The sequence below is a fragment of the Sciurus vulgaris genome (assembly GCF_902686455.1).
Source record: "Sciurus vulgaris genome assembly, chromosome: 11".
In the NCBI taxonomy this organism is placed as follows: Eukaryota; Metazoa; Chordata; class Mammalia; order Rodentia; family Sciuridae; genus Sciurus; species Sciurus vulgaris.
In genome coordinates, this window is record NC_136472.1 from 19,893,178 (window position 1) to 19,912,678 (window position 19,501).

General features: G+C 35.8%; 2 pseudogenes across 2 annotated transcripts in view; one reads left to right on the forward strand and one right to left on the reverse strand.

Annotated features, from left to right (window-relative positions):
• LOC306638440 (olfactory receptor 4C15-like) overlaps window positions 1–16,143 on the forward strand; it is a 37,114-nt pseudogene extending 20,971 nt beyond the window's left edge. The window contains exon 2 of the transcript in view: window positions 15,952–16,143. The product of the transcript in view is annotated as an olfactory receptor 4C15-like (transcript). The remainder of the gene's footprint in view (window positions 1–15,951) is intronic.
• Window positions 1–19,501, reverse strand: part of LOC306639149 (olfactory receptor 4C16-like) — a 469,263-nt pseudogene that overhangs the window by 409,791 nt on the left and 39,971 nt on the right. The window lies entirely within an intron of this gene.

Genomic DNA, 19,501 nt, shown 5'->3' on the forward strand with positions numbered 1-19,501 from the left:
ATCTTACATGAATGACTAGTAAAAAGAGTGACATCATGCAGATTAGATATGATGGTAACCTATACAGTTGTATTTCTGCATGTCAGAAATAACTATCATGTAGGCATTTATCTCCTTGGCCTGTCAAATGTTGAGGTCTATGTGACACTTTGGAAACAAAGGATGAAATTGAACTTCAGAGTTTCCCTATTCTGTCACCAAGAACTTAAATTTGAGAAACAATTGTCTGCTTGTTATGAAGGTGTTTTCTGATGCTGTATATATAAACAATGGAAAATTCCAAGGAACATGCAAGTCTTGAGTGAGGATGGAGATGAGAGTCATCTCAGGAAGATGCTCTTGCAGAGGCAGAGAATTGGCATGAGTTTATGGTCAGGGAGAATGGAAAGAGGTCCCAGAGACAGTTCTTGAAGAGACCAGACACTGGAGGCAGAAATGTCATGCTGGTCACTGATTTAATGACTTCAGAGAATCTTTTCCTGTGTTGAGGGATTTGGAGTCTGCTAGTAGGACCCATTTTCAATAGTTCATTAGTAGGATTCAGCTCCAAAGCTTCTTGCCAGAAACTGTTGGCTGCTAGAAGTTATCACTGGGGAATTGAAACACAACAGTACCTGTTAGTGTAGAAATGGTTTTGGCAGCAAATATTCTGAATAATTAAAGCATTTCAACAGCCTTGGAGACCAAGGGACCATGACCACAGCTTGCCATTCACCTCAGGGAATGCTTCTTTCCCTTACCAGCTTCTCTGGCCAGCAGTCAAAGCTGGTTTCAAGGGATCTGTAAGTTGGACCGATCTAAAGAATGTATCATCGTCATCGCCTCCGAATAGTTTATATCCCTAGGAAATTACACCCTAGAAAACCACTTGGCACATGGCTGCAAATTTCTGAATATCAGCAAGTTCATCATTTAGGTTTTTAAATTGTGAAACAGTATGAAGACAAATCTTTGATTAGACAACCACTTTGAATATTTACTTTAAGTTGTTTCTGATAGACAAATGTATCTGCATATAGCCTTCTATTAGAAGGTAGCAGGTAAGACTCAATGTTCTGAAAATTCATCTATTTTATTTTTCAATTGCATAACAAACCAGTAAAACAATAAAGACAGTACATCTCTTTATCATTTTCCAAATGGGAGATCTCATTCTATTTGGCTAGGCTTTTTTTTTTCTATTAAATTATACTGTTTTATTTTATTGTAAACAAATGGGATACATTTTGATTCTCTGTACGTGGAGTAAAGGCATATCATTCATGTAATCATAAATTTACACAGGGCAATGTTGCTTGATTCATTCTGCCATTTTTCCCCCTTCCTCCCCAACCCCACCCATCCCTCTTTTCCCTCTTTACAGTCCTTCCTTCCTCTATTCTTGCCTCCCACCCTAACCCTAACCCTAAACCTAACCCTAACCCTAATGCTAACTTAGGCTAGACTTTTGATTCTAACTCTAACACTAACTTGGCTAGAATTTTGATTCTAAGATCTGCTCAAGAAAGAAAGAATACTAACTTGTCTTATATTCTAAGATTCATTGTTATGTCTCTGATAATCCATGCAAGTAATCTTTTATTAATGTAAATATATAGAAGTAGAAGGAAATTTCTTACGAATATGCTTGTCAATAATAGGATAATCACAAACCCTAAATCTAACTTTCTAGGTCACATATTTCAATGTATTTAATAAATAATTGTAGTCTTCATGACACAAAGGACATCAGTGTAATGCAGTGCTCAAATATTTTCTGCTAAATATGATACATATCAACTGATATTTAAAAATTAACATAAGAAATATAAGCTCAAGGATTTTGTGGATTACTGATTTATCCATATATCTAATTAAAACAACAAAAATTAGAGGAATCTTAGTAACTTCTAGAGGAATTTAGTAACTTCTCATAATGCGGAAGTTTTTAAGTTGTTTCACTCGGTCTCTCTCTCTCTCTCTCTCTCTCTCTCTCTCTCTCTCTCTCTCTCTCTCTCCCCCCTTTTTGGTACATAGATTACATTTCCTAGACTGTAGAAATGTCTATTATACTGCAAAGCTGAATATTGGCATATCCTGCAAGCCATCAATTACATTCCTAGTACTCATGTTTAAAATGTTTGCAACTATAGTTCATAGGTATTAAATACCCACTGACAGGATATTGGATAAACATGTGTTAACATGCTCACAATGGCATAAGACAACCACAGTGAAAATGATTCTGGAACTACATTCAACAAGGGATACAGAACTTAACAACTTAATGTTGATTGATAAACCAAAAGCAAAAATGAAAGCAATTCCCCTAATTCTGTATATTGCATGTTCAATTAGTTAACATTATAAGTTACATGAAAGTCTAAAGATATAAATATGTTTTAACTTATTTGTAAGAATCAATATAATTATGCACTAAAATCCTGATATTGGTTACTTTTAGGATGAGGTGGGGGCAGAATAGAAAAAGGAGTAAAATCAGATATGTTTTGGTAATATTTTAGTTTTTAGCATGGATACTACTTTTACAATATCCTTTATATTTTTTAAACAAATGTACAAAAATCAACAATAACAAATAAGTGAAGTAAAGATGTTAAAATAGTCTGGAAATGGCTGATTTCTACAGACATTTTAAAGTTAGCATTGTTTCTTCTGATGGTTTGTTGCTCTGCTCCCTCTTGGGTTTCCACATTTGATCAGTACTTTCTGCTCTTCTGGTCTGTCCTCTCAGAAGCTCTATTAATGGGGGAGAAAATAATGACTTTCTTGACTTTTCTCAATAACAAACTAAGTATTGAGTTTGCTTCTCCTTTGATACTGGATTTATAGTCCTGGGAAAATGTTTTCTGATGGAGTCATAGGAGTCATATTCCCATCCATGGGAGATAATATGACCCAATCCTACATACTGAATATGAAGAAGTTGTGGTTTCTTAGAGGAAAATCAGTTTTCATCCATCGAAGAAGAAACTGGACTTCTATTAGGTGTAAACCATCAGGGCTCATTGAATGAATTTTAACAATTTGTCTTTAGCTATCTCTGTGAAGCAGACTGATTGCATCTACAAAAGTGTTCCAATATTTGAATTAATTATCCTTATTGATTCTGCCTTTCAACTGTACATCATGAAAAATATCATACTCCATTATAGAAACAACCTAACACCTTCAATATCCCATTTTATATTTTCCAGTTCTGTTCCTTTTGCTTCTAAGTCAAATATCTGAATGAAATTACTAGAGGAACATTTATAGGTGTCCCCAAAACCTGCACTTACTTCATGTGCTGTTTTTAAGATTAGGACTTCTACTGCAGTTTGGAAAGAATCAGAAGAGTTTATTTCATTTGCCTTTAAGGAAATAGTTTTTCTGAAGGAATAATTATACATTATCATCAAATTTGTTTTAATTTGGTTTATTTGTTTTATTGGTTCTTTCACTTACTAAACAATTGATTATTAATTTCCTACTCTAAGTTATAGTTTATAAATGCATACTATGGTTAATTTGGTGGTGTGAGCAATATGCATTTATACCTTGCAGAATTTAAGAATTTAAGGAATAAAATAAGAATTATTTCCTTGTTTCCAGCCATTACACAACACTGTCCTGTTTTAAAGTTCTCTAGGTCTTGATCAACTTCAATCAGGACTTGCATGTGTGTTTCAGACAGTAGAACTTATGTGGTGTTATGCAGAAAATTCATTTATTCCCTCCTGGGAGTTTATTTCTCCAGGTTCCATGAGGATACATGTTCATGATCTTATCATAACTCTTTGATCGTGACTCCTAAGCTCCTTCAAGGATTCTTTAAAATGTATGCTTCCTTTGAGCCACTTCATCTAATTTATGATTTAAAATATTATTTACAAAGATTGGTTTCCAAGTCAGTTTTCTCAGTACTGACTTTAAATTCATACTTTTAAAAATATTGAACTGTCTACTAAACATTTTTGCTCATGTATCCCATGCTAGCTGAGTTTCAATTTGACCCACAGCCTTACTGTTAATTCTAAGCACCTCAACCCAAGATGCCAGTATTCAGCCATTAGAAAGAGCCTCATCATCATCATGGACCTCTAGAACTCTCTGGTTTTGAATTCATCCTAGTAGAAGCAAAATGTGTGGTAAGAGGTAAAAATACAGATTGAGACACTCAATAGCAGAGCTCTCAGTACTGAAGTTACTAAACATGTGATCTGAGAGAGCTGCTTATCTTATGTGAATTTTAGTTGCTCTTGTAAGAAATGCTATTGTTTACACATACTTCAGGGTAATTATAGTTATATAAATTTATAGTTAAATTAAAAGATGTAATTTTCATTATAAACACTGTCTATTTTGTAATCATATTTGTTGAAGTAAAATTATATCAATTAGATTTATTCCTTAAGATTTTTTATCTTTACTGACATGAGTTAGAAAAACAAATGAAATGAATTTTTTTTAAATATGAGTTTCAGTACTAACTTGGTATATATATATTAATCCTTGGGCCACATGTTATATACGTGCCTAAGAATCGTTTGAAAGATGGGTTTGTAGCCTATGGAATAGAGCCTCTGGTTTGAGGGCACCACATTGCTTTCTTTGGGTGACACTTTACCAATATGCTACAAGTGCATCACAGGTTCTAGAACAGTTCCCCTGAGACAGGCAGTGGTAACTTAGGACACTGGAGGGAGCAGATCCATTTCTTGGTGAGTGGATTTCTCTTTTACCAGTGGCACTACTTTTTCTTCTTCCTGTTCTCTATCACCCTCTCTTCCACACACATTCATTATTATTCTTTCCCTGGTGTCTTTGATGCCTGAGGCACCTCCACACCCTTCTTTCCATCTGGTTCCGTAGTATGAGGAGGCTTGACTTGCTTTTCTTACAAGCTAAATGGTCAGACCTAAATTTAATTTATGATAGCATCCAAGATGCTTTTCATTATAAAAATAAGGGAAACTTTAGAAACTTTAAGGAATAATACTTTTTAAGATATAATATATTACATTTTTTTGTACTAATAATTCCCTCTGAAATTAGAACTAACTTTTTTTTCTTCTTTTAGTATTCTATGCAAAGGCTACTTTCAAAAGGGGACAGATGGTGCCAATTCAGAACTCCTCTAATTGGTAAGTGACACATTATTTCTGCTTTTTGAGTTGAGAGAGTTATTATTACATTAATTCAGGGTAATTTAATATATTTGCATATTTCTTGTAACACTATCATTCCCACACCCTTTGAAAAACAAGTCTTTAAAATTTAATGATAATGAAGAAAATAAACTTAATGAAAAAAGCATTGGGATAAAAACTATCCTTTGAATGCAACAGATGCTTTGTAGGCACCAGGTAGATAAAAGCCATCAATGTTGTGTGGAAAGAGAAGGATGTATTCCATGAGCTAAAATTTATCATAACTTTCTGAGATGGCAGAGCATAGAAAAGTGTCCAAATGCTTTTCATGTGAGGCAGCTGGACAAGATAACCCCTCAGTAAGTGCTTAATAAGGCACCAGAATATTGGAAGAGATTATGCCTGATAAACAAAGAAAAGGTCAACAGACAGTAGTGACCTGGTCAAGTTTCTGGAGGATGCAATTTTTTTCATCTTCAACTGATAGTTATACAATGCTGTATTTCACAACAAGAAAATATTACTCCTTGACTTTTTGTTAAATGACCTCATGAGAACCGAATTTGTAAATGGTTTACATCTAAGATTTAGTTTGAGAGGCTGAATAACTACTCAGAGAACATTCAGAGCAAACATGATTATGAGATTAAATATAATATACACTATATGAAAAGAATATAATAATATGACTAGTGTATTATACAATGTAACATAATAGCATAATACTTCATGGAAATATAAATATATATTGAGAGTGAAATAAAACATGCCATAGATGTAATATGGGTGATCCTGAAAATACTTTGGGTAACTTTTCCCTTTTCCTCTTTTTTTGTCCCTGCCCAGCTTATTTTTGTCACTTTATCTATCCTCCCTCCTCCATAATGTTCCTGTTCTCTCTCTGGTAAGACTTGGAAACAGGAACAATTGAACATTAATTTCATGACAGTTAAGGCAACCAGATCTATAAAGTGTAGGCAATGACATTGAGATTTTGATGGCCTCTGCTCCTCAGTTGGGCATCTCTTGACCAGACAGCAGGAATCATGGGACTGAGTTACAGAGGGAGGAGATCGAGGAGGCTAGATTATGTCGCTCACTCATTTTGGCTTGGAAGGATCAAATAGTGTTTCCACCCTCATCCATCTTTTCTTGATTGCTTTGTTTCAGCTCCTGTCCATTAATTATCTCCAACAACATACACTGTCTGTTGACTATTGCTTTGACCACTGTATCCATGCTAAAGTTGGCCAGTCTTATTTGGTGAACTGAGGTAAGCACAGCAGTTACTAGAAGAATGTTATGTTACTGGTGCTGTTATCTCTCCAGAAGTTTGTGACCCATTTTGTGTTTGTTTTGAGAATCTGATAGAAGGTATTACCACTCTCTTATGGGGGACATAGTGTCATGTTCATAGATACCCAGAAAACTGCTCCTCAGTAGCACGAGGATGTGAAAAATGTCACATTGCTCCTTGCTTCTCTAAAGGGTTATGGGTCCATAAAATATAACAACAAATTCTTAGGATGAATGCTCATTTAATGGGTGTCAGAGTCCCAGCACCATTCATAAAGGGTGGTACTGTGCAGACCACAAGTTTTACTTAGGTTGTGGGGATAATTCAACATGTTATTTGACTCCTTTTAAAAATATTTGAATCATATTTGTTTTTTCTAACATACATAATGGTTAGAAAGCCACAGAAAATTAATGACATGAATCTGTTTTACAATCAGAAGAGTATTAAAATAATCAAATACATATTATATTTTAAAAGGTAAGACTGTTTAACTTAGAAATGGCACCTACAAACTTAATGGACACCTACATATGTAAGACATTGGATAAGATATTGGGTTTGATACAGTGGAAAATGTATCCTGAGAACAGTTATATTTCCAATATGCTCATTCCAGGAAGGAGAGTACAAAATGCATATACAAAATATGTGTAAGAAAAAAAAGAAAGAAAAAGATATGAATAAAACCCATTAAGAGTAGAAATAATTTCCTTTATCATTTGGCAATCATTGAAGGAAACTTTTATACAGTTGAATCTTAAAGATCCAAGATGGTTGAAATAGCTAGAAATAGAGTTCCAGAAATAAAGATGGCTATTGGTTATTGATTAAACTATTGAGTAAATATGTGATAAAGGTCTGCAACCTTTACCAGTTAATTAAATCATATGTATTTATTATCCTTAATTAATCTTAAAAATCCATGTCTAACTGTATAACACAAACAAGCTTGTCTCGCAATCTATAGTCTAGTGGGATTGGTAAGAAATAAATCAAAAGTTACACACACAAAGGAGTGGTTAGAACAAAGGACTATTGGAGGTTCAAAGTTTCTCACATTTTCATGCTCTCAAGGCCTACTGCATTTTCAAGTACGATCATTTCATGATGGAAACCTCTTTCAAACAAGTGAAGGAAAGAATTAGCTTGTTGTGATGATTAACCATCACAAGTGATCGACTCAGATTCTTTATAGTTTAGGATCCTTTCCAAAGATTGCAGAGTTAAAAGTGACTAACTTTTGATTTGATTTTGGACATTTTAAGTGTATTGAGAATAAGAAAATTCACCAAGATATAGGAAAAATTTACCTAAAGGTAATTTTTTGTCTCTTTTGTCTATCATACCCCATGCTCTGGACAATTCACAACTCTCGACACAACATATGGACAGTATAGATGGGGATAGGGAGGAACATAATGGACCAAATATGTCTTCCATACTGCATTTAAGTAACTTGCACTTCAGTTTATGATTTTACTTCCCTATATCAGTCTTCTAAGTTCGTTTGACAAGAAGGTTCTAAAGAAGAGGTTTTGCTCTTGAAAATGAAACCCATGATAATATTATCACTCACATTTAAATAAATTTTCATGACAAGAAATGCCATTTCAAAATTGAATAATCATTGATTTTACAGAACAGAAACAAACCTAAGAAGTCAGGTAGTATCTACTATTCCTCTTTTCTAAAACAACATAACTTCCTTTTTCTGGATTTCTGGTCTGTTCCAAGAACATGGAGTTTTCAGATTGGATAATAAAAATTCTACTTGCAATCTTGGGATTACAAACATGATCTGGTCCTATGCCAGCTGCCTGATGATGTCCCTCGAAACCACTCCAGTTCTAAACATCTTATGCTAAAAACTTCAATGAGAACAATATGAACAACGAATAGTCATTTGCTCCAATACCATTTCATTTAAACGTAACCAAGAGACTCCAAATGCTCTTTATATGGTCACAGTTAGCTTTTGGCTTAATATTTGTATTATGAAACTCTGAGGTAGTCAGATATATATAAATATTTAGTCATATGTTTGTAAAAGATGGGTCCTGATATTTACTGACTATCAAAATAATGAAGTTATTATTAAATTGATCCATACCTCTTAAATTTACATTAATTTGGCAAAAAATTGATCAGAATCATGTCAAAACTAAGCATCATTTGTGTATGAGGAAGATTGTGGAAAAGCATTAAATATATAAGAATATTTGATACTCATAATACAATGAATTGGTTAATAAAATCGAAAAACATGTGCTGAAGTGAGTTATTAAGAAACATAGCTGGGCATGGAAGTGCAAGCCTGTAATTCCAGAGACTCTGGAGTCTGAAGCAGGAGGATGGCAAGTTTGAGGCCAGACTTAGCAACTTAGACATTCAACAATTTAATGAGACCCTGTCTCAAAATTAAAAAAAAAAGAACACTTAGGATCTAGCTCAGTGGAAAAGTAAGAGAAAGAAAAGAAAAAAAGAAAAAGAAAAAAGAAAGGAAAAAAGAAAACAAAAAGAAACCAAAGTCAGAGGGTCATTGATGAGAAATATAAATTTTCCTTAAAACATTCTATTACATAACATAGCACATTATTAATTCCTTTACTTTTACAGATTAACCATCTCACACCTGCCCCTTCATGATTTCATTATTCATGAAATCATGAAGCTGAACCATAATGTGACTGAGTTTGTCCTACTTGGGTTGACACAGGATCCAGTTAGAGAGAAAATAGTATTTATCATATTTTTGCTTTTCTATTTAGGGTTTTTGCTGGGTAAATTGCTCATTATCACCACCATCAAGACAAGTTGGGGACAGGGAGCCAGGGACTCCCCCAAGCAGCCCAGCCACCTCTGGTGGGAAGCGCCTCTCTAGGCTAGCTTCCCGGGGCAGACCGCCCAGTGAGAGCCTCTCGACCCAGAGCCAGCCACAAGTCCCCAAGCCAGCGGAGATATTCGACACGCAAGCAGCTTCTGGGACCAGGGCTGGGCAGCCAGAGACCTCCCCAGGCAGCATTGTCCCCCTCCAGCTGCAGGCTTTTTCCACGGGGCGATCCAAGATGGTGGACTAGAGGGTGACTGCATCTCTAGTCACCCAGGAACTCAGGATTCAAGAAGGGGAGGCATTGAGAGACTCAGACTAAGATAGAACCACGGGGTGAGTCTCCCCCACCCAGTGAAGCTCAGCTGGGTGGCAGGCCAGGATTCAAGTGGCTTATTAGAGTAGGATATGGCAGATAGTGTCTCCCCAAGGCAGCTCTGTGCAGTCTGGGGGTGGGCTCCGCCCACAGGGACAGATCCTCCAGCCTCTCAGGACAGGCCCCCCTGTGAGAGCCCTCCTGCACAGAAGCAGTGTGGCCAGCTCCGGCCCGCCCCTCTGCCAGCTCCAGCCCACCCACAGGTTGCTTCAGTGACCAGCACAGGGCGCCAGGGACTTCCCCAAGCAGCCCAGCCCCCCTCAAGCAGGAAGCGACCCTGTAGGCTAGCTTCTTGGGGCAAATAGCCCAGTGAGAGCCTGTCTACACAGAGCCAGCCACAAGTACCCAAGCCAGTGGAGACCTCCGACCTACAACCAGCCTCTGTATCCAGGGCTGTGCAACAAGAGACTTCTTCAGGTCTCTCTCCCTGGAACCAGTAGCGGGCTAGGGGCAGCGTTCTTCGGAAGCACTGCATTAACAAATTAATCCAAGATTTCTGGCTACTGTAGGCTGGTAGGTGATGCAATGGAAATCCACAGGGTCACTATAAGCCAATAGAGGAAATCTACAATATCACAGAGTCCCATAGACATCTGACCAATATGAGAAAACAAGGGAAGAAAATGTCCAAAACAAACCTAGATACTATATCAATAAAACCCAATGACAGCACAGCAGAAGAAATGTCTGAAAGGGAGTTCAGAATGTACATAATTAAAACAATCAGGGAAGCAAACGAGGAGATGAAAGAACAAATGCAGGCATTAAATGAACGCACTAATCAACAGTTAAAAGAGCAAATAATGGAAGCAAAAGAGCATTTCAATAAAGAGTTAGAGATACTGAAAAAAAAAACAAACAGAAATCCTTGAAATGAAGGAAACAATAAACCAAGTTAAAAACGCCATAGAAAGCATAAACAATAGATAGATCACCTGGAAGAGAGAACCTCTGATATTGAAGACAAAATATTTAATATTTAATTTGAAAACAAGGTTGACCAAACAGAGAAGATGGTAAGAAATCATGAACAGAATCTACAAGAATTATGGATATCATGAAAAGGCCAAATTTAAGAATAATTGGGATTGAAGAAGGCTTACAGAAACAAACCAAAGGAATGAACAATCTATTCAATGAAATAATATCAGAAAACTTCCCAAATCTCCAGAATGAAATGGAAAACCAACTACAAGAGGCTTATAGGACTCCAAATATGCAAAATTACAACAGACTTACACCAAGGCACATTATTATGAAAATACCTAACATTCAAAATAAAGACAGAATTTTAAAGGCCGTGAGAGAAAGAATCAGATTACATTCAGGGGGAAACCAATAAGAATAATCAGCAGATTTTTCAGTCCAGACCCTAAAAGCTAGAAGGACCTGGAACAACATTTACCAAGCCCTGAAAGAAAACGGATGCCAACCAAGAATTTTATACCCAGCAAAACTTACGTTCAGATTTGATGATGAGATAAAATCCTTCCACGATAAACAAAAGCTAAAGGAATTTACTAAAAGAAAGCCGGCATTACAGAACATTCTCAGCAAAATATTCCATGAAGAAGAGATGAAAAACAACGACGTAAATCAGCAACAGGAGGAACTAGCCTAAAGGAATACCAAATAAAGGAGAAACCAAATCATGTCAAAAAACAAAAACGAGTCCAATGACTACAAATACAAATCATATCACAATAATAACTGTGAATGTTAATGGCCTGAACTCATCAATCAAAAGACATAGACTGGCAGATTGGATTAAAAAGAAAAATCCAGCAATATGCTGCCTACAAGAGACTCATCTCATAGAAAGAGATACCCATAGACTAAAGGTGAAAGGATGGGAAAAAACATACCATGCACACGGACACAGCAAAAAAGCTGGAGTATCCATCCTCATTTCAGATAATGTGGACTTCAAGCCAAAACTAGTCAGAAGGGATAAAGAAGGACATTACATACTGCTTAAGGAAGCATAAATCAGCAAGACATAATAATCATAAATATCTATGCCCTGAACATTGGCTCATCCATGTACGTCAAACAAATCCTTCTCAATTCCAGAAATCAAATAGACCACAACACAATAATACTAGGTGATTTTAACACACCTCTCTCACTGCTGGACAGATCATCCAAACAAAAATTGAATAAAGAAACCATAGATCTAAATAACACAATCAACAATTTAGACTTAACCGACTTATATAGACTATACCATCCAACAAAGAACGAATACACTTTCTTCTCAGCAGCACATGGATCCTTCTCTAAAATAGACCATGTTTTATGCCACAAAGATACTGTTAGCAAGTACAAGAAGATAGAGATACTACCTTGTAATCAATCAGATCATAATGGACTGAAATTAGAAATAAATGACAGAATAAAAAACAGAAACTTCTCCAATACTTGGAGATTAAATAATACACTATTATACGATGAATGGATAACAGAAGACATCAGGAGGGAAATTAAAAAATTCTTAGAAGTAAATGAGAACAAAGACACATCATATCAAAATCTCTGGGACACTATGAAAGCAGTACTTAGAGGAAGATTTATTTCATGGGGCACATTCAACAAAAGAAGTAGAAATCAACAAATAAACGACTTAACACTACAGCTCAAAGCCCTAAAAAAAGAAGAGCAGACCAACACCAAAAGTAGTAGAAGACAGGAAATAGTTAATATCAGAGCTGAAATCAACGAAATTGAAACAAAAGAAACAATCAGAAAAATTAACAAAATAAATAGTTGGTTCTTTGAAAAAATAAACAAAATTGATAAACCCTTAGCCACGCTAACAAAGAGAAAAAGGGAGAAAACTCAAATTACTAAAATTCGGAAAGAACAAGGAAATATCACAACAGACACGAGTGAAATACAAAACATAATTAGAAGCTATTTTGAAAATCTATACTCCAACAAAACAGAAAACCTCGAAGACATCAACAAGTTTCTAGAGACATATGAATTACCTAAACTGAACGAGGAAGACATACATAACTTAAATAAATCAATTTCAAGCAATGAAATAGAAGAGGTCACCAACAAAGAAAAGTCCGGGGCCAGATGAGTTCTCAGCCGAGTTCTACAAAACCTTTAAAGAAGAGCTCATTCCAATATTTCTCAAAGTATTCCATAAGATAGAAGAGGAGGGAACCCTCCCAATCTCATTCTATGAGCCAATATCACCCTGATACCTAAACCAGACAGAGACACATGGAGGAAAGAAAATTTCAGACCAATATCCTTAATGAACATCAACGCAAAAATTCTCAACAAAATCTTAGCAAATCACATACAAAAATATATTAAAAAGATAGTGTACCACGATCAAGTGGCTTTTATCCCAGGGATGCAAGGTTGGTTCAACATCAAGAAATAAATAAATGTCATTCACCATATCAACAGACTAAAAGTTAAGAATCACATGATTATTCCAATAGATGCAGAAAAAGCATTTGATAAAATACAGCACCCTTCTTTCATGCTCAAAACACTAGAAAAAATTGGGGTAGTGGGATCATTCCTTAACATTGTGAAGGCCATCTATGCTAAGCCCATGGCCAATATCATTTTAAATGGTGAAAAACTGAAAGCATTCCCCCTAAATTCTGGAACAAGGCAGGGATGCCCTCTTTCACCACTTCTATTCAACATTGTTCTTGAGACTCTAGCCAGAGCAATTAGACAAACCAAAGAAATTAAAGGGATACGAATTGGAAAAGAGGAACTCAAACTGTCCCTGTTCGCTGATGACATGATTATATATTTAGAGGAACCTGGAAATTCCACCAGAAAACTCATAGAACTCATAAGTGAATTCAGTAAAGTAGCAGGTTACAAGATCAATGCTCATAAATCCAATGTATTTTTATACATAAGTGATGAATCTTCAGAAAGAGAAATTAGGAAAACTACCCCATTCACAATAGCATCAAAAAAAAAAAAAAAAAAAAAAAAAAAAAAACCTTGGGAATCAATCTCACAAAAGAGGTGAAAGACCTCTACAATGAGAACTACAGAACACTAAAGAAAGAAATTAAAGAAAACCTTAGAAGATGGAAAGATCTCCCATGTTCATGGATAGGAAGAATTAATATTGTCAAAATGGCTATACTACCAAAAGTGCTATATAGATTCAATGCAATTCCAATTAAAATCCCAATGATGTACCTTATAGAAATAGAGCAAGCAATTATGAAATTCATCTGGAAGAATAAGAAACCTAGAATAGCTAAAGCAATCCTCAATAGAAAGAGCAAAGCAGGGGGTATCGCAATACCAGATATTCAACTCTATTACAAAGCAATAGTAACAAAAATGGCATGGTATTGGTACCAAAATAGACAGGTAGATCAATTGTACAGAATAGAGGACACGGACACAAACCCAAATAAATACAATTTTCTCATACTAGACAAAGGGGCCAAAAATATGCAATGGAGAAAAGATAGCCTCTTCAACAAATGGTGCTTTGAAAACTGGAAAACCATATGCAACAGAATGAAATTAAACCCCTCTCTCTCACCCTGCATAAAACTCAACTCACAATGGATCAAGGACCTCGGAATCAGACCAGAGACCCTGCATCTTATAGAAGAAAAAGTAGGCCCAAACCTTCTACTTGTTGGCTTAGGACCAGACTTCCTTAACAGGACTCCCTTAGCCCAAGAAATAAAAGCAAGAATCAACAACTGGGAATGATTCAAACTAAAAAGCTTTCTCTCAGCAAAGGAAACTATCACGAATGTGAAGAGAGAGCCTACAGAATGGGAGAATATCTTTGCCAATCATACTTCAGATAGAGCGCTAATATCCCAAATCTATAAAGAACTCAAAAATCTCTACACCAAGAATACAAATAATCCAATCAACAAATGGGCTAAGGAAATGAATGGACACTTCACAGAAGAAGATGTACAAGCAATCAACAGATATATGAAAAAAATGTTCAACATCTCTAGTAATAAGAGAAATGCAAATCAAAACTACCCTAATATTTCATCTCACCCTAATTAGAATGGCGATTATCAAGAAGATAAGCAGCAATAGGTGTTGGTGAGGATGTGGGGAAAAAGGTACACTCATACATTGGAGGTGAGGTTGCAAACTAGTGCAGCCACTCTGGAAAGCAGTATGGAGATTCCTCAGAAAGCTTGGAATGGAACCACCATTTGACCCAGCTCTCCCACTCTTTGGCCTATACCCAAAGGACTTAAAATCAGCATACTACAGAGATACAGCCACATCAATGTTCATAGCTGCTTAATTCACTATAGCCAGATTGTGGAACCAACCCAGATGCCCTTCAGTTGATGAATGAATAAAGAAACTGTGGCATATATATACAATGGAATATTACTCCGCCATGAGGAATGACAAAATTATGGCATTCACAGGCAAATGGATGAAATTGGAGGATATCATGCTAAGTGAGATAAGCCAATCTCAAAAAACTAAAGGACGAATGATCTCTCTGATAAGCGGATGAGGATATATGGGGGCGGGTAGGAGGGGTTAGTGTTAGGGTTAGGGTTAGGTTTAGGGTTAGGAATAAGGAGGGTGGTAAGAATGAGGAAGAAAGGAATGTATATAGGGAAAAGAGGGGTGGGAGGGGAGGGAGGAAGGGAGAAAAATAACAAAATGAATCAAACAACATTGCCCTATGTAAATTTATGATTTTTAATTAAAATTAAAAAAAAAAGACAAATTGGGCACTCAGCAGTTCAATATACTTCTTCCTTTTACATTTATCCTTATCTGATACCTGCTTCTCTACTTCCATAGTTCCTAGAACAATTGTGGATGCCCTTTTGAAGAAGACCACAATTTCTTTCAGTGAGTGCATAATCCAAGTCTTTTCATTGCATTTCTTTGGCTGCCTGGAAATCTTCATCCTCATCCTCATGGCTGTTGACTTCTCTGTGGGCATCTGTAAGCCCCTGCGTTATATGACCATCATGAGCCACTGGGTCTGTAGTGTGTTGGTGGGTGCGGCCTGGGTGGGGCCTGTGTGCATTCTTTAGCTCAGGTTTTTCTTACCTTGCATTTGCCTTTTTGTGGTCCCAATGTTATCAACCACTATTTTTGTGACTTGCAGCCATTGTTGAAGCTTGCATGTACAGATATATATGTGACCAACCTACTCCTGGTGTCCAACAGTGGGGCCATTTGTACAGTGAGTTTCATCATGCTTATGTTCTCCTACATCATCATCTTGCATTCTCTGAGAAACCACAGTGCAGAAGGGAGGAGAAAGGCCCTCTCCACCTGCATCTCTCACATCATTGTGGTCATGTTCTTTGGCCCTTGCATATTTATATACACAAGACCTGCAACCACTTTCCCCATGGATAAGATGACAGCTGTGTTTTATACCATTGGAACACCTTTGCTGAACCCTCTGATTTACACACTGAGGAATACAGAAGTGAAAAATGCCATGAGGAAATTGTGGAGCAAGAAAATGATCTACAATGACATAAGATGAATATCATTGTGTTCTGTATTTACCTGGAAGAAGTAAATAGAGCATATTATCTTTTTATTTTTTCTTAATATGCTAAAACCTTAGCTTCTGTGGATTAGTTCCTTCTGGAAAGAAGGCAGTGTAAATACAGACACTAATTAATGTTGAGTCAGTTGTATTAGAGGGAGGGGCATCTTGAGGTACAGAGAAGTGTATAAGATTTTTTGTTTCTCATGTTACTGATTGCTGTGTCTCTGCCTTTCTAAAATACCTAGCATCACTTATGGTTTTGATCTGTGGGTTTTCTGCCCTCCTTAGTGTGGAGTTCTCTGATAATACTACCCTTTTATGTAACCGAAGCTTACATCTAGAACTTGGCATGTTGTTACTCTTCCAAGCAGTTTCCTTCATTAGATCCTTTTGTCTCATCAGGCCTCTTCAACTTTCTTGTTCTTCCTGGCTCAGTGAACAGTACCAAATTCAAATAGTTGTTGAGGTTTCCTATCATAAGGGACAGTATCTATACTTTAGGTAGACTCTCTTCTGATTTTAGGATACACTCTGAAATCTTATCTGTGTTTACCTGGATCCTTCTAAGATAGTCATGAAAGATGGAGAGAAAATTCATCATTCTGAAAGAGACCTTCATCTTAGGAGTGCTCTGTTCTCTTTTTGGGGTTGTAGTCATGCAATGATTCCTTTTGTAAAATTTATTTTTGCCCCTAATTTTCTTCCTTCTAATTTTGTTGAAGTATTACTATTTCTTTTGAATTTTGATGATTATGACAATTTGTTTATAACAAATGGCAATTATGATTGTAGCACATCATAATCCAATTAAAGTAGAAATATGTACATGGGCTAGAAATGTAGAGTGCAATGAGTTCATGGTAGCAAATTTGGAAATATTATAAGATTAGTGTCAGGTGTGGTGTCCCACAGCTGTAATCCCAGTGGCTCAGGAGGCTGAGGCAGGAGGATCCTGAGGTCAAAGCAATCTCAGCAACTTTGAGAGGCTCTGAGCAATTTGACAACCTCTCTCTCTAAATAAAATATAAAAAAGGGATAGGGATATAGCTCAGTGATTGAACACCCTTGAATTTAATTCCTTTTATATAAAAAAGAAAAATATTTCAACATTTGAGAAAAAACTGTGATAACCCTGGAGAACAATTTTAGGTTTTGAAACAAATAGTTGTATTACATTTATCAAATATTTGAGTGAATTATCAGTCCATCCCAAAACAGTAGCTTTCCCACATAAGAAGGAAATATTTAGATGAAAAGTATGTTACTGTAGCAGAGATAGTTATCACCTTTTGTCATTATTCAATAACACCTCAATCTCTAGTAGCATGGACTCTAATAATCTTTGAATTTCAGCTTATTTTATTTGTATATTTACACATATAGAACAATAAACATATTTTGTATATGCTTTATATTGGGGATTTTTATTGCCATTTATAAATTATAAAATCCTATAAAGATTACATTTTGTCAAATTCTTATCCCAGAAATTTTAGAATTTCTTTTTTTATTTTTTTAATGTTGCTTATTTAGTGACTTTGTTTTTAAAATGTTTTTAAGATTGCATTATCATTATATATAAAGAGGGTTCTTTTTGACAAGATCATATATGCATTAAATATAATTTGCTCCACCTCAGTGCCCAGTGCTTCCTTGTTCATCTTGAGAAAATGATCATCATTTCTGCATTTGGGAATAGAATGCTGTAGATTCTTCAATGGACTATAGCAACATGTATACATCCCTGCTTTTTAGATTGTTTGAATTTCAATGTGAAATCCATCTCTAATTTATCATTGCACAGCATCAGAGGCAGTTTGGTTTTGCGGTTGCAGAATTTGTAACACAGTAGATTCCAATTAAGAGTTATGCCTGATAACTTCTTTACTTATATATCTAAGACAAGGAAAATATAAAAAGGGTATATATATATATATATATATATATATATAAATTTATATATATATATATATATATAAATTTAAGTGATTTCCAAAATATGCTCCATCTAATGTGTTCTGGATTTGCATTCCACACAGAGGCCACGTGTCTACTGTCATATCCTTTCCAAACACACTGTACTACAAACAAGTTCAGTATTTTAAAATAAAGATGCAGAAAAGACCGAATGTGCAACCTCAACAGCTAATTTGATTGAAATCAGTGTTCTGATAGGGATATAATGGGAATCTGAGGATTAAAGCAGAAGCATGATTATGGGGAAGGGTAAGAACCATTAACTGATAAGGTATCTACCATTCTTTGGATGAAAGAAGAGTAGACTCTTCTCCCTCAAAGGGAAAAAAATAGTCTTCCCTTTCCTAGACAATGTTATTACCCTATTGGACGAAATTGTTATGCAGTATTTGCTCTCCTTCCAAGCTTGCTCCTATGCCCCTTATTGATTCCAAACAGCCTACCAGGAAAAGTCTCAGGAAAATCAAAGAGGAAAGTAAACCTTGCTCTAGGAGAAAGTGACACATACAAGGACATTGTAGGAATTAGCCAGTATGTCCTGGTGTGAACCAGAAGAGAGCTTCAGGAGGGGAGTGGATCACGAAGTTGTTAACACAGGTGGACTGAATCTAAGTCTAGTGATTGAAAATTTTTTTACATTGAGGTACTCACTTATGACTTGAGATTGGTTGTTAACCAAGAAAAAGGGGTGTGTTGACACCCTGATCCCCAGTACTTTAGAATGTGACCTCATTTAGAGAGAGGGTACTTACATAGGTAATCAGATTAAAAATGAGATTGTAGGGTGAGTTCTAATATAATAGGCTGCTGTAGTTATAAAAAGGTAAATTTGGGCATTGGAAGTTCTTTCCATCTTTCAAGGTCTTCTTTAGTGACTTTCTTTAGTGTTCTATAGTTTTCATTGTAGACATATTTTAACTCTTTTGATAGGCTGATTCATAATTTTTTTGCAGCTAATGTGAATGGGATTGTTTTCCTAATTTATTTTTAAGTAGATTAATTATTGGAGTAAAATATGCAACTGACTTTTGAATATTGATCTTGTATCCTGCTACTTTACTATATTCATTTACAAGTTCTAGAAGCCTTTTGGTAGAGTGTTTTGGGTTTTCTTAATGTAGGGTAATGTCATTAGCAAACAGAGATAATTTGACTTCTTCATTCTGTTTGAATCCCTTTACTTTCCTTCTCTTGCCTGAATGCTCTGGTTAGTGTTTCAAGAACTATGTTGAGTAGGAGTGGTGAAAATGGGCATCCTTGTCTTGTTCTTGTTTTCAGAGGAAATGCTTTCAGATTTTCTCCATTCAGTAAATTGTTCGCTGTGGGTTTGTCATACATATTCTTATGTTGTTCAGGTAATTTTCTTCTAGTT